The sequence below is a fragment of the Gorilla gorilla genome, chromosome 15 (assembly GCF_029281585.2).
Source record: "Gorilla gorilla gorilla isolate KB3781 chromosome 15, NHGRI_mGorGor1-v2.1_pri, whole genome shotgun sequence".
Taxonomy (NCBI): domain Eukaryota; kingdom Metazoa; phylum Chordata; class Mammalia; order Primates; family Hominidae; genus Gorilla; species Gorilla gorilla.
In genome coordinates this window covers 98642244-98655383 of record NC_073239.2, presented here as the reverse complement: position 1 = coordinate 98655383, position 13140 = coordinate 98642244, and the positions used below count along the sequence as shown (strand labels likewise).

General features: G+C 37.6%; 2 long non-coding RNA genes across 3 annotated transcripts in view; one reads left to right on the top strand and one right to left on the bottom strand.

The window, feature by feature from the left end:
• LOC109023203 (uncharacterized) overlaps positions 1-4818 on the bottom strand; it is a 92687-nt gene extending 87869 nt beyond the window's left edge. Inside the window, exon 1 of one of the 2 annotated variants that reach the window (XR_008671462.2) lies at positions 4696-4818. This is a non-coding gene — a long non-coding RNA (uncharacterized lncRNA). Of the gene's footprint in view, positions 1-2734; positions 2784-4695 lie in introns of those variants that run through there. The other variant, XR_010130808.1, reaches the window with a different exon arrangement.
• On the top strand, positions 2856-12734 carry LOC115930530 (uncharacterized). Its single transcript, XR_004067160.3, has 3 exons — positions 2856-3552; positions 6308-6347; positions 11715-12734. It is a non-coding gene; the product is annotated as an uncharacterized lncRNA (long non-coding RNA).
• The last annotated feature ends 406 nt before the right edge of the window (positions 12735-13140 follow it).

Genomic DNA, 13140 nt, shown 5'->3' with positions numbered 1-13140 from the left:
ACAAATATTGCTCAAGTAGCCACTAGGCACTCGGAACTGTGCTAAATTTGATATCTAATTTTTACTTGGTAAGATAACTAAATTTTTTAGAGGCATAAATGTTGAAAAAAATTTAAAAATTAGAATTTTGTACTACAGAAGCAATAAATATTGTAGTTATTGTTCATACTCTGGACTAAGTTAAATCAAGGTTTGAGTCCAGGCTCTGACACATTGCAGCTGTCAGCTGATCTCTTCCAACCTCAGTCTTCTCTTATGTAAAGTGGAGACTGTGATCATTATTACCTCTTACCATTGTTGCATGGATTAAATGAGATAATGGGTACAATGTACTTAGCACACTTTTGAGAGAAGAACAAACATGCAATACTATTAACAATTATTTAAATAGGAGGAGGCAAAATCTGAACTGAAGATAACCCTTTCTACTAAAAGGCAAGGATGGAATGGAAGTGACAAATTTCAATACCATTTCATTTTGTAGTAGTTTAAAGTGCCTGTAAAATTTAGTGAAGGAGAGAAAAGATAGATGCAAAATCAACACATAAAATGAAAGTTTGGATTATCTGGGGGACTCTCAATAACTATACTTTATTAACATAAAAATCAGGAATTGTTAGAACAGTGCTTTTTAAATTTAATACATGTGGATCTCCTGGGGATCCTATTAGGATGCAGGTTCTGATTTAGTAGGTCTGGGGTACAGCCTGAGATTCTGCATTTCTAACAAGCTCCTGGTGGCAGCAATACTGCTGGTCCCCAGATCACATTTTGAGTAGTAAGGGAGGTTAGATTAAATTAGAATTTAAGCTATATTCACATATATGTGAACTCACATATACATGTACAGTTAGTTTATTGTGAACATGCGGGGATATATGTATCATATATTGTATGCATACATATGCATATATTACATGTATACATATATAGATATAGATATTCCCTCATGCTAGCAATAAATTTGTAGCTGGGATTCCTATTTTCCTGCTCTGGTTCTGCCACAAATTCATATCATGGCTTAGTTTCTTCTTCTGGCTTCATTTCTTCATTTTAGAAAATGAGGGCATTGAACAATATGTTTTCTAAGTTTCCTCCCAGCTTTAGCTTCCTATTTGAACTTTTTTCCACTGGGAAGAAACAGAAATTTATTTATAATTGCATGGGATTTAAGAGATATAGAGAAAGTGATTTTTGATCCTCAGGTATTTTGTTCACGCTAGCCCTCAGGAAAATCCTCGTGGAGCCCACTTCTCTGGAGTCATTTGAAATACAGAAAATGTAAAACATTTTTCCTTATATGAATGTCAATGAAGGAACAATACATAGATATTATTTAGAAAAACACCATTAGACTTTCATTCAGAAAAATTTAGTGTGGCTCAATGTCATAAGCTCATAAGCAAAGGCAAAAACATTCAGCTTCATATCTTTAACAATTCCAAAGAATTTGCTGGGCCAGTGGGAGGGTGAGAGTGGGGCCGGTGGAGGGAAGTACATCAAGAACCTTTAAAAAAGCACCATAGAGAGAAGAGTCACCTTGGCAAATACTCCAGCTCAGAGCATCTCTTTAGCCAGCATAAACACTTAGACACACTCGTTCCTACAACACACTTATGCAAATTGTTCACATTTTCTTCTTACAAGTTCTGTCAAGTTTTTATTATTTATGAGCTAACCAGCTTCATGGCTAGCCTTTCACCTTGTCATATTTTTCCGCATTTTCAGAGCTAATCCAGTCTGCCTAACATCTTTCCTGGCTGCATTGTATAACAGAAAAATGGAACCATTAAAAGCATTGTCTCTGATAGAAAGGGAATCCATAACTAGGCAAAGGGATAATGCTATTGGTGAGGGAATCAAGACCCTTCCCAAATCCATGGACCTTATGTTTTCTTTCTTTTAAAAAAAAAAATTGTGTTCTTTTTCTGACACTGCAAAGTAGATGCAGCTACAAAATAATTTTTTAAATATTTTGACTAGCTTTTATCAGGAAAAAAAAAAGACTTAAACGATACTTGAGGTACATGCCTGTAATTCCAGCACTTTGGGAGGCCGAGGCGGGCCTCCTGAGGTCAGGAGTTTGAGGCCAGCCTGGCCAACATGGTGAAACCCCAGCTCTACTAAAAATATAAAAATTAGCTGGGCATGGTGGTGCACGCCTGTATTCCCAGCTACTTGGGAGGCTGAGGCATGAGAATCGCTTGAGCTCGGGAGGCAGAGATTGCACTGAGCCGAGATCATGCCACTGCACTCCAGCCTGGGTGACACAGTGAGACCCTATCTCAAAAAAAAAAAAAAAAATGGTATTTGAGTGACCTTGCCCAAGTTGTCCAGACAATTATTTCTCTTAACTCTAAAATACCCTCCTTTGGGCATGCTGCTAGTACTGGCCCAGGCTATGAATGGCCAGCAAAGGTGCTGGGTGATTTTGCATACAGACAGTATATGTGTCCATTTCAGAGGTTATGTTAAGAATCAACATTCTCTTCACTGTGTTAAGAGTAATAATAAGTAAATAAGCAAAGGAATTGATATTTACTCCAAAATTTAAATGAGCTTTTATTTAAGCACCTGGAGCTATATCCACGTCTGAGATTTAAGTCACTAAAAAGCCTAATGATAAACAAAACTAAATGAGAGATGTGGCTAAATTAGACATATCTATACATGTGCACATAATTACACAGAATATGTATGTATAATTTGCCTTTAACAGTATTTCCGTTTATACCTGAAATTCCCAAGTGTCTTCAAACAAGGACAGCTTTGTGATGTCATGCCTTTAATGGGGCCCTGTTACCATGGGGACATCAGAGCTCCTTCTCAGAATAGCATTTAGTTCTGACAATTGAAGAAGCTGGAGAATTTCCACTAAGCCAACATACTTAGTATCTTCCAGCACCTACAAATTTGGAAGTTATCCAGTTCTTAAGTATTGCCATTTGGCCTGAGAAGATATTGACTTCTGGCCATGTTTCAAAGAAGTGCACATATATAAATATCTATTCAATCCTTTATCTTCCAATATCCTATAACATGGAAATGTATATTGCTAGGTCCTCTTTATTCAACAGCAACTGAGTAGAACCCATTAATCCCTTCACTGGTGCATTCATTCAGGAAATACATTTTGAGTGCCTTGAAACTATCTCCAATGCCCAGCATAGCCCATAGCATCTACACTAATATATGTGTGTGTGTACATATATATGAATATATATAGCAATATATATATATATACTTCCTACCTTCAATGACCTCGAAGTACAGCAAATAATTATTATGTGCAAAATGATGGAAACACAAAGATATACTATGAAGAGAAGTAGGAGTTGGAGGACCAACTGTGTACAGAGACGAGATCATGGAAGATCAACTGAGTGCCTCTGGCAAAACATGAAGAGCAAAGAGAAGATGGCCCATCATAAGCCAAAGCAATTAAATTCCTCTCCCTCCGGCCACACCAAAGAGCATTTAACATGCATCGTGGTCTCAGGTCAAGAGTATATTCAACAGTTGACAGTGATGTGGCCTCTAGCTTTCCAGAAGGTGAGTCATGTCTTACAAATCATACCATAAGCAACCAAAGAACCAAGGCCAGAGCCAATAGAAATCCAACCAAGTGGGCAGAGATAATGGTTTACCTGAGACAAAGATGGGAGGAATTTCCTAATTGTTCCCAGTATGCAGTACTTACCATAGAGATGAATAAGCTGCCAAAAGACCAACATCTCTCAATGTCTTACAAACCCATCTAGGTCTCACTGCCCAATGGAATGAAATACAATAAACTTAGTAGACTAAGTTTACCTTGGAATTCTCAGTGCCCACTGCATGGTTTTTATGTAGCATTTTCTATAGCTAAATTTCCTCGTATACTTTAAGCACTTACCAGAGTGCTTAGCCTATATTTTGGACATTTCCTAGAACTGCTGAAACAAGAGAAAGCAAGCTGGGATTATGTTGGGGAGAAATAATAGATTTCTTCCTGCCTGACATTCAAAGCCCTGGTGATTTTAGCAAGGTAAAGTGGTTCAAAATGCCCCACTAGAGCTCTGGCTCTGCAATGCAAGCAGGCAAATTGCAAAATGTTTAGATTGTTAGTCTATTTAGAAAAAAATTTAACTGAATATCTCATTTGATTGTGCTTTGCCTGAAGGTCAACATAGTATAAAGATGAAGGCCTTGGTTTCTAAAAATAAGGAATCTGGCTCTAATAATGGTACTTCCCAGATTAATAGCTTAGTAGCTGAATAATCTTGATCTTGATCTTTAATCTCCCTAGGCCTCAGTTTCTCCATCTGAAAATGGGGCTAATAAAATAGCTTATTCATATTGAGTGTTTTCTCTATGCCTGTCACTATCATACTAAACATTAATGCATTTAACCCTCTCCATACCCAATAAGAAAGATACTTCTTATTACTTTCATTTTGCAGATGAAAAAATCATGTGAATAGAGAGATTGAGAACTTTTCCAGATCACATGTGTAGAAAGTGGTAGGGCTGGGATTGGAGGTCAGGCAACTGGGATCTACAGTCTTACTGCTAGTCACTATATTGAATTTCTAAAATAATACCACATTTCCATTAAGAAGCTAAATTGAGCTAATTATATATTTGTCTACTGGGACTGCCATAACAAAACACCAGAGACTGGGTGATTAAAACAACAAAAATATATACTCTCACAGTTCTGGAAGGCAGAAGTCTAAGACCAAGGTGTCATCAGGGTTGGTTTCTAGTGGGGCCTCTTGTAGTGGCTTACAGAGGACCTCTGTTTTGCAGTGTCCTTATGTGGCTCTTCTTCTGTGCTCATGCAAGGAGAGACAGAGAGAGATCTCTGGAGTCTCTTTTTCTCTTATTATGACACCAGCCTTATCAGATTAGGGCCCTACCCCTATGACCTCATTCAATCTTTTTTTTTTTTTTTGGAGACAAAGTCTTGCTCTGTCGCCCAGGGTGGAGTGCAGTGGCACATCACAGCTCACTGCAACCTCTGTCTCCCAGGTTCAAGCAATTCTCCTGCCTCAGCCTCCCTAGTAGTTGGGATTACAGGCACTCACCACCACAGCCGGCTAATTTTTGTATTTTTAGTAGAGGTTTCGCCATGTTGGCCAGGCTGGTCTTGAACTCCTGACCTCAGATGATCCACCCTCTTCAGCCTCCCAAAGTGCATAGGATTACAGGCATGAGCCACTGCACCCAGCCCTTCATTCAATCTTAGTTACCTGCCTAAAGTCCCTATCTCCAAAAACAGTCACATTGGAGGCTAGGGTTTCAACATATATATTTTACTGGGGACATAATTCAGTCCATCATACTATGTAAAGAATTTAGCATAGTAATTAATACACATAATAATTATTCACATAATGTCTTAGAATGTTCAGTATGCTATGACAATATACCATAAACTGAGTGGCTTATAAACAACAGAAAAATCTCACAGTCGTGGAGGCTGGGAAGTTCAAGGTCGAAGTACCAGCAGATTAAGATGTCTGGTGAGACTTATTTTCTGGTTCATGAATGGTGCCTTCTTGCTGTGTCCTCACATGGTGAAAGGAACTAGTTAGGTCTCTGGAATCTCTTTTATAAGGGCACTAATTCCATTCACCAGCACTCCTCCTTAATGACCTAATTGCCTCCCAAAGGCTCCACCTATTAGTTCCAACACATTCATGATGAGGTTTTAACATATGAATTTGGAGGGGACACAAACCTTAGTATATTGTATCCGCTTAACAAATAGTACCTATTGGTATTTCATGGATTTATTTGGCAAACTCTAGAAATTGTCAAGTTTATGGAAACATATGGAAATCAGAAATTGGAAATTTTGTTTGCTAATGCCATTTGAACAAATCAATTAATTTCTGCCCACCTCCTTTTCTTAAGCTGTGAATTATGATATACCCATCAAACATTTGCATGACCACATGTTTATAATAATATTCTTACAAAAATAATAGAGTCTAAAAAAGAGAGCAACTTTTGTAGGAACTAGGGTTTTTTTGTTCTGTTTTGTTTTGTTTATCACAACTACTTATATTTTGGAGGCGCTAGTCGTTCTTGATCTTCAGGCCTACATTTATCTAAAATCCTGATTCATGGAAAATTTAGGCCCTCTTCTTTTATTGGGCTGTCTGAAGTTTGTCCAGGTTACATATCTATATCCCAGCACTTCCCTCTGCTGTTCTTCACTTTCAACGGGGAGCACATTATAAACGCACCTCTTGTGAAGCTTCTTAAATATGCTGCAAATTCATAATCTATATAAAACTGATTGTTGCTGTCTTTTCAGAGAGGAAGTCACTGTCCATCATATAGTGCTTTAATTTGAGGTAAGTGGGATCAAAGAGATTGGCTGTGTCTACTTTTAATGTAGTTTATTTCTTTTAATCTCCTTTTTGTCCCATCTGTTTTATGATTGATCACACTAACTCAGGTCCCAAGTGAAAGTTGGTAATTTTAGATTTTCAGAAAAGTAGGACAAATTATCCCTTTACTTACAAGGATGAATGTATCAGATCGACCTACTACAACGTAAGTTTTCCCTCTCTCTGGCCTTCCAATGCTGAAAGTTGTGTCCTGCCTAAGGTTGACTTCCTAAGAAATTACATGTAAATGTCAGCTTCCTCTCAATATTGGACACTCATGATATCTTCCTTCATATAAAGACGAACCATACCCATATTTTTTTATTTAAGAGAAGGAATTTTCAGACAACTCAGGCAAGGTCACCTCAAGTATCTTTTAAGTCCTTTTTTTTTTTTCCAGTAAAAAGCTAATCAAAATATTCAAACCATTTTTTATTTTATAGTTGCATCTATTTCTCCTCCTCCTCAACATATCCTAACATCAAGGAGTTCAAAGTATTATGAGAAGCAATATGATGCAGTTGTGAAAATATTTTTGCCAAGAGTTTTTAAAAAGCAAACTAATTTCTATTGTGAGGTAGACATGATATTATATTACCTGAATGTGAGAAAGTGAGTTAGGCGACTTTGAAGGGTGTTTTTCTATCTTACATGGCCACAAAGACCATCCATGTGAGGAGATGAATAAACAAAGCTGAATCCAGCCAGAGCTTTGCTCACTAACCTGTGTACCCTGGCTTAAGGTTGTGTCCACCTGGAAGAAAAGCACATTTTCTGATTCACATAAAGCTACCATTAGGGCTAAGGAGACTCTGCTCCAACCCTACATGTCCATGAATTTAGATTTTGTTCACCCCACTTTTTAATTGGTAATAACAAGTATTCTATTCTGCAACCATGTAATGAGAATCGTTATGTGTCATGGTCAATGTCCCCTATTCTTCCAGAAATCTGTGAAATCATTAGTGCTATTTAGCAACTCTGATTCTGGGGCATCATTCCAAACTAAATACAGAATGATGATCTCTGTACCTATGGCTTGATGGAGTAAGAACAGTTCACAGCACTGAATGTTGTGGACTCATCAAAAGCATTTTTTAATCTGCAGACTAAGAAACATTTCCAGATCTGAACCTTCATGTATCATGACATCATGTTTATTTATGATACATTTTTAGTTCTCCCAGCTAAATTTCTTTCCCAAATGGATTCATCTTAAAGCAACTACTAGGGGAAGAGTCAGAACACCTGAATTCAAGCGTTGGCTTTACAACTTCTCACTTTTTGACCTTGAATGCAAGTCATTTGAGTTCTCAGGGCATTGCTTCCCTCTGAACAGCATGAACAGTGAAGAAAAACTAGCCTCTGACTCCACAGGGATGTTGTGAAAATAAATGAGATGTAGGTCTAGAGTGTCACTTTAAGCTCTTAGGAATGAAAGAGCTTAAAGAGATATAAGGTTTCCGTAGTTATTCTTTATTTTTTCAGCCTTACAAGTGAGAAAGGTTCCACCTTGGTAAGTTTTGAAGAATACCGCCTCGCTTACAAGCCCCCCCCAGATCTGTGGCTTTGCCTCTTCTACATTCACAAAGTCTATTGTAATTCTGACTACTGACTCAGTGAAATTTTAAAAACTCTGCCATATACTTGGACAACAAAGAAGAGTGGTCACACTCTATGTGGGACAAATTATCTGCCACCAGTTGGACATCACACTATATAGGCTCCTACACTGGCTGTTAAAAAAAAATTCTAACAAGATAATGTCACATTGCAGAAAAGAAGTTGCTAGGATAGACTTCCCACTTAGAATATTGATCTGATAGAGTCTAGAAGTTCACAGGGAATAAACTTCCAGCACTTTCTTTAGGAGAACTAAAACTATATTTTGCCAATGTCAGAGATACACAAGGTAGTTTCACAAGGTAGTTGTGAAAGAGAATCACAAATAACCAGCTAAAACTCCTGATCTTCTCTCTGCCCCCAGATACAGAGTCTCTGACAGGTGATATAGATAAGTACTGTATAACCTGTCACTTTATCTTCCTTAAGAGGGCAGCATAATCCATGGAGCTCACATAAACTCTTCTGTGGCTTCGATCCCATTCTGACATTCAGGAGAAAAGTTGACAGCCATAGATTAAAGGAAAACTCTATAGTGAAGAGATATTTACAATAGGTAGCTCTGACTAAAGATGTGTTTTGGCAAGAATTAGCTGGAAAGACACATTGGCATGCTGGCATAGATTTCTAAGCTAGTGGATCAAACTAACATCTTTGCCTTGATCTCATTGGGGCCCAGGTTGACTTACATGCTTTGATTGTCTTCATTCATTCATTCCATAAATATTCATTGAGCACTGTAATGGAAATTGCTGGTAGTATCCTCAAATCTATTCTCACCTCCTGTATTACTCAGGGGTCTCCAGAGAGAGAGAACCAATAGGATATATATAGATAAATATAAATATATGAGAGGGGATTTATTAGGGGAATTGGCTCACGTGATTATGGAGGCTGAGAAGTCCCATGACAGGCGATCTGCAAGCTGCAAACCCTGGGATGCTGACGGCGTGGCTCAGTCCAAGACCAAAAGCCTCAGAACCAGGAAAGCCAATGGTGTATTTCTCAGTCCAAGGCCAAAGGTCTGAGAATCCTGAAGGGGCCTTCTTGTTAAGCACTGGAGTCCAAAGGCTGGGGAGCCCGGAGTTATTGTCCTAGAATAGGAGAGGAAGAAGTTATCCCAGCCCCAGCAGCAAAATCAACATACTCACTTTTTCTCTATTTTTGTTTCCTCCCAGACCCCAGTAGATTGGATGGTTCATGCCAACATTGAGGGCAGATCTTCTCCATCTAATCCTTCAGACTCATGTCTAATCTCCTCTGATAACACCCCCACAAACACACCCCAAAATCATGCTTTACCAAGTTGCTAGGTATTCCTGAATTCAGTCAAGTTGACACCTAAAATGAACCATCACACTTCCTTCCTGAGCAGGTAGCGTCCAACTAGAACCTACATTTTCCAGTTGATCTTACAGGTGTGTGACCTAAGTATGCACTAATGGCAACTGAGTGGAAAGAGTGGGGGCAATTTCAGCATCACTTACCTTGAAGAAAATACTTGACCTGGACTTCTCACTCTTGCCTACTTACTGAAAATGGCAAAGTCAAGCCTACCCACCAGCCATAAACTATTATGTGAGAGGAAAATAAATATCTGTGTTTTAGAGTCCCTTTGTTACATCAGCATAGCCTGCACCTTTACAAATAGGTGTGCCATCTTGGTACTAGATTCTGTGCAATATGATGACAATTCTGCTTAGCAAAACACACATAGTGCATGTCCCCATGGAAAGTATAATCCAATGTCTACCATAATCTTCTGTCTGGGAACAAAACATGTGAGACAAGTGTGGCCATATTCATCAATCAAAATAAACCAAGACAGGGAACAAGAGCAAAAGAGTGGGTAAGAACCTGGACTTCAGTGCCATGTAGGTGTAAATTCAAGCTCCTGCAATATCTTTTACTAACCACGTCTTTGGGCAAATCATTGAAATTTGTAAACCTCATTTTCATTCTTGTTAACTGAAGATAATAGAAATAATAATATGTGCCTAATAAGGTTGTGATGATGATCTAAAGAATTAGGTATGTAAATTGCTTAACCTGGGGCTTGAGTTTACCAAGTGTGATTATCAGAGTTCAATTTTTCCACTACTCTTGTTATTTCTAAATTCCATCAGGAAGGGCTTAAAGAAAAGATAGAAACATCATTATCTCATTCAAGCCATATTATATGAGGCAGGTGTCATCATTCCAATTTTGTAGATGAGAAAACTGAATCATAGAGGGGCCACTACTTAGTAAGTAGTGTCTAATTCCAAAGCCCACACTACTACACCAGATGTATGACAATCAGGCCTAGAAATCACTGCTCAGCTATTAGTCCAATGAGGTTAATTCTTCAAGGTTACATTACAATTGTTAGTTTCTTTCCACCGCCTACCATACAAGTAAAACCCTTCTGAGAGTAAAGTTTCCAGGTCTGGACCCCAGTGCATAAGTTAGTACCCTCTTCTGTGTTCCTAGGGCACTTTGTATCTCTGTTATCATTTATTCACTATATTATAATTGTCACTATCTTATAATTCTTTTTACTCATCTGACATCCTCCACTAGAGTGTGAGCACCTGAAATTTGGATTTCTTAAATATCTCTGTCTCAGGACTTAGCATGATGCCTGGTATGTACTAATCATTCTACGAATAACTGTTGTAAAGAATTGCCATATGAATAAATGAATAGACATTAAAAACTGGAGTGTTAGTAACCTACCTATTAAGGTGGTTATTTGTTTGATGCAAAGGAAGTGGAGGCATTCAGTTTTGAAAATAAACGATTGGCAATAAAATATTTAATAAAATTCATCAAGCATAAGAAATTAGTACACAGTAGTCCCTTGATGGAAATAAATGTTTTCAAAAAGTCATATGCTGATTGCTTTGACCTCAAAGACAAAATGAAATGTTATGCATCATCTGTAAGGGTCCACTTAGCAAAAGCATTTTTAACCTCAATGGGAACTGAAATATTGTACAATTGTGTTAGAACAATTGTAGCAAACAATATTCTTGAAACAGCAAAGAGAAACACAAAACAAAAATCAAGATTCTGTTCTGTGAGAGTAGATTTAATTAGAGAAAGATAAGGAAGCAAACGTTGACTTTCAAAGACCCTGAATGCATTTACTGTGTATTTTCATTGGGTTTAAAAGTTCAAGGCACTGGTTCTTTATTCTCCCTAATTCCACATCAAAGCTTCCAGGTTTCACTCTCTTTACTATAGAGATATTGCCAGCAATACTCTATATAGAATAGTCTGGATTAGCCCCCTTTTTCTCACAAGTGGAACAAAGAGAGGGAGAAAAATATTTCTAAGATAACTGGAAAAGAATGGGAAACAAAAATAAATCTGTGATTTGTCTAAAGAAAGTTAAAGGAGGAGTGAGTAAACTGGCGAGAAAGATAGTGTCTGGTGTGAAGCTTACTGACCTACAATGAGGGAAATATTAAGGAAATAAAGAGATGAGCAAAAGCTTCATATATTTAAAAAGGATAGAAACAGATAGCAGGAAATACAATGACTCACAGTATTCTTCCATGCTGGCTGACAAATAATATCATCGACACAAGGAATTTTGTTTGTTATTGAGAACAAACAGGAGGAGCAGATACCTTGTTGTAGGGGAGGAAAGGAGATGTGATAGAGAATTTTTCATTTACATAAATAGGTTAATTACAGCTTGATTTATTTTTAAATTCACAGAGGCTGAACTGATGTCTGTGGAGAAAAGAACACGAAGGAATAATGTAATATGAAACTCCCTAACATGATACACATACAAAGACTATTGAGAAATCAATGTGGAAAATGCAAAACTAAGGGAGAAAGCATTTTGAACCACTCATCTAAGAATATGGTCAGTATTAAAAAGGCAAGAATATCAGAAAAATCTCCCAAGTTATGTTCATAGGCTTAGCAGAATAAAGGTAAGGCTTACTAGTTAAATGAATGAGAGAGGAGAATTTTTTCTAAATCTTAGAAAATGTTCAGGCTCTCCCATCTTTCTCCACACCCCTCATGAGCATCTCTGTAAAAACTGCCATCAGGACCAAAGACAGCAGCTCTCAGTTTAACGTAGGTGCCAGTGACCAAACTACCGCTCAAGGAAATAAGAGAGGATACAAACAAATGGAAAAACATTCCATGCTCATGGATAGGAAGAATCAATATCGTGAAAATGGCCATACTGTCCAAAGTAATTTATAGATTCAATGCTATTCCCATAAAGCTACCATTGACTTTCTTGATAGAATGAGAAAAAACCACTTTAAATTTCATATGGAACCAAAAAAGAGCCTGTATACCAAAGACAATCCTAAGCAAAAAGAACAAAACATCACGCTACCTGACTTCAAACTAAACTACAAGGCTACAGCAACCAAAACAGCATGGTACTGGTACCCAAACTGATATATAGACCAATGGGACAGAACAGAGGCCTCAGAAATAACACCACACATCTACAACCATCTGATCTTTGACAAACCTGACAAACACAAGCAATGGGAAAAGAATACCCTATTTAATAAATGCTGTTGGGAAAACTGGTTAACCGCATACAGAAAACTGAAACTGGACCCTTTCCTTACACCTTATACAAAAATTAACTCAAGATGGATCAAAGATTTAAATATAAGACCTAAAACCATAAAAACCCTTTGTATCCCAAGTGCTCAGCACACAGTCTCTGACACTAAACATTTGTTGAACTAATTAAATAGAGGAAAGAGAATTAAAATACCATGGTGAAAAAGAAGCAGCATCTCTGCTGTCTACCCAACAGTGATCTGTATCTGTTTCTCACTTCTGCATCTTATGAAGTCATAAAATTAAAAGTTTTGGGAACCCTGTATGAGAGTAAGGTAGGAAGATAAATAAGAAAAGTGTGATCACAAAGTGTAGTCACTTTATATTACTGGTGCTTAACAGTTAGAATTAACATTCTCTTTTAGGCTAATTGTGATGTTTTCCATTTTATATGTGTACATAATTTGTTTAGCTGTTTCTCAGATTATTGTACCAGTCTCTTAGCCAAGGGTCTTGCTTCTGGTCTCACCACTTCATCATTACACCTCCTCCTAATTCATTCTTTGCCTTACAGTTTGTTATATTTCAAAAGTGCAAATTC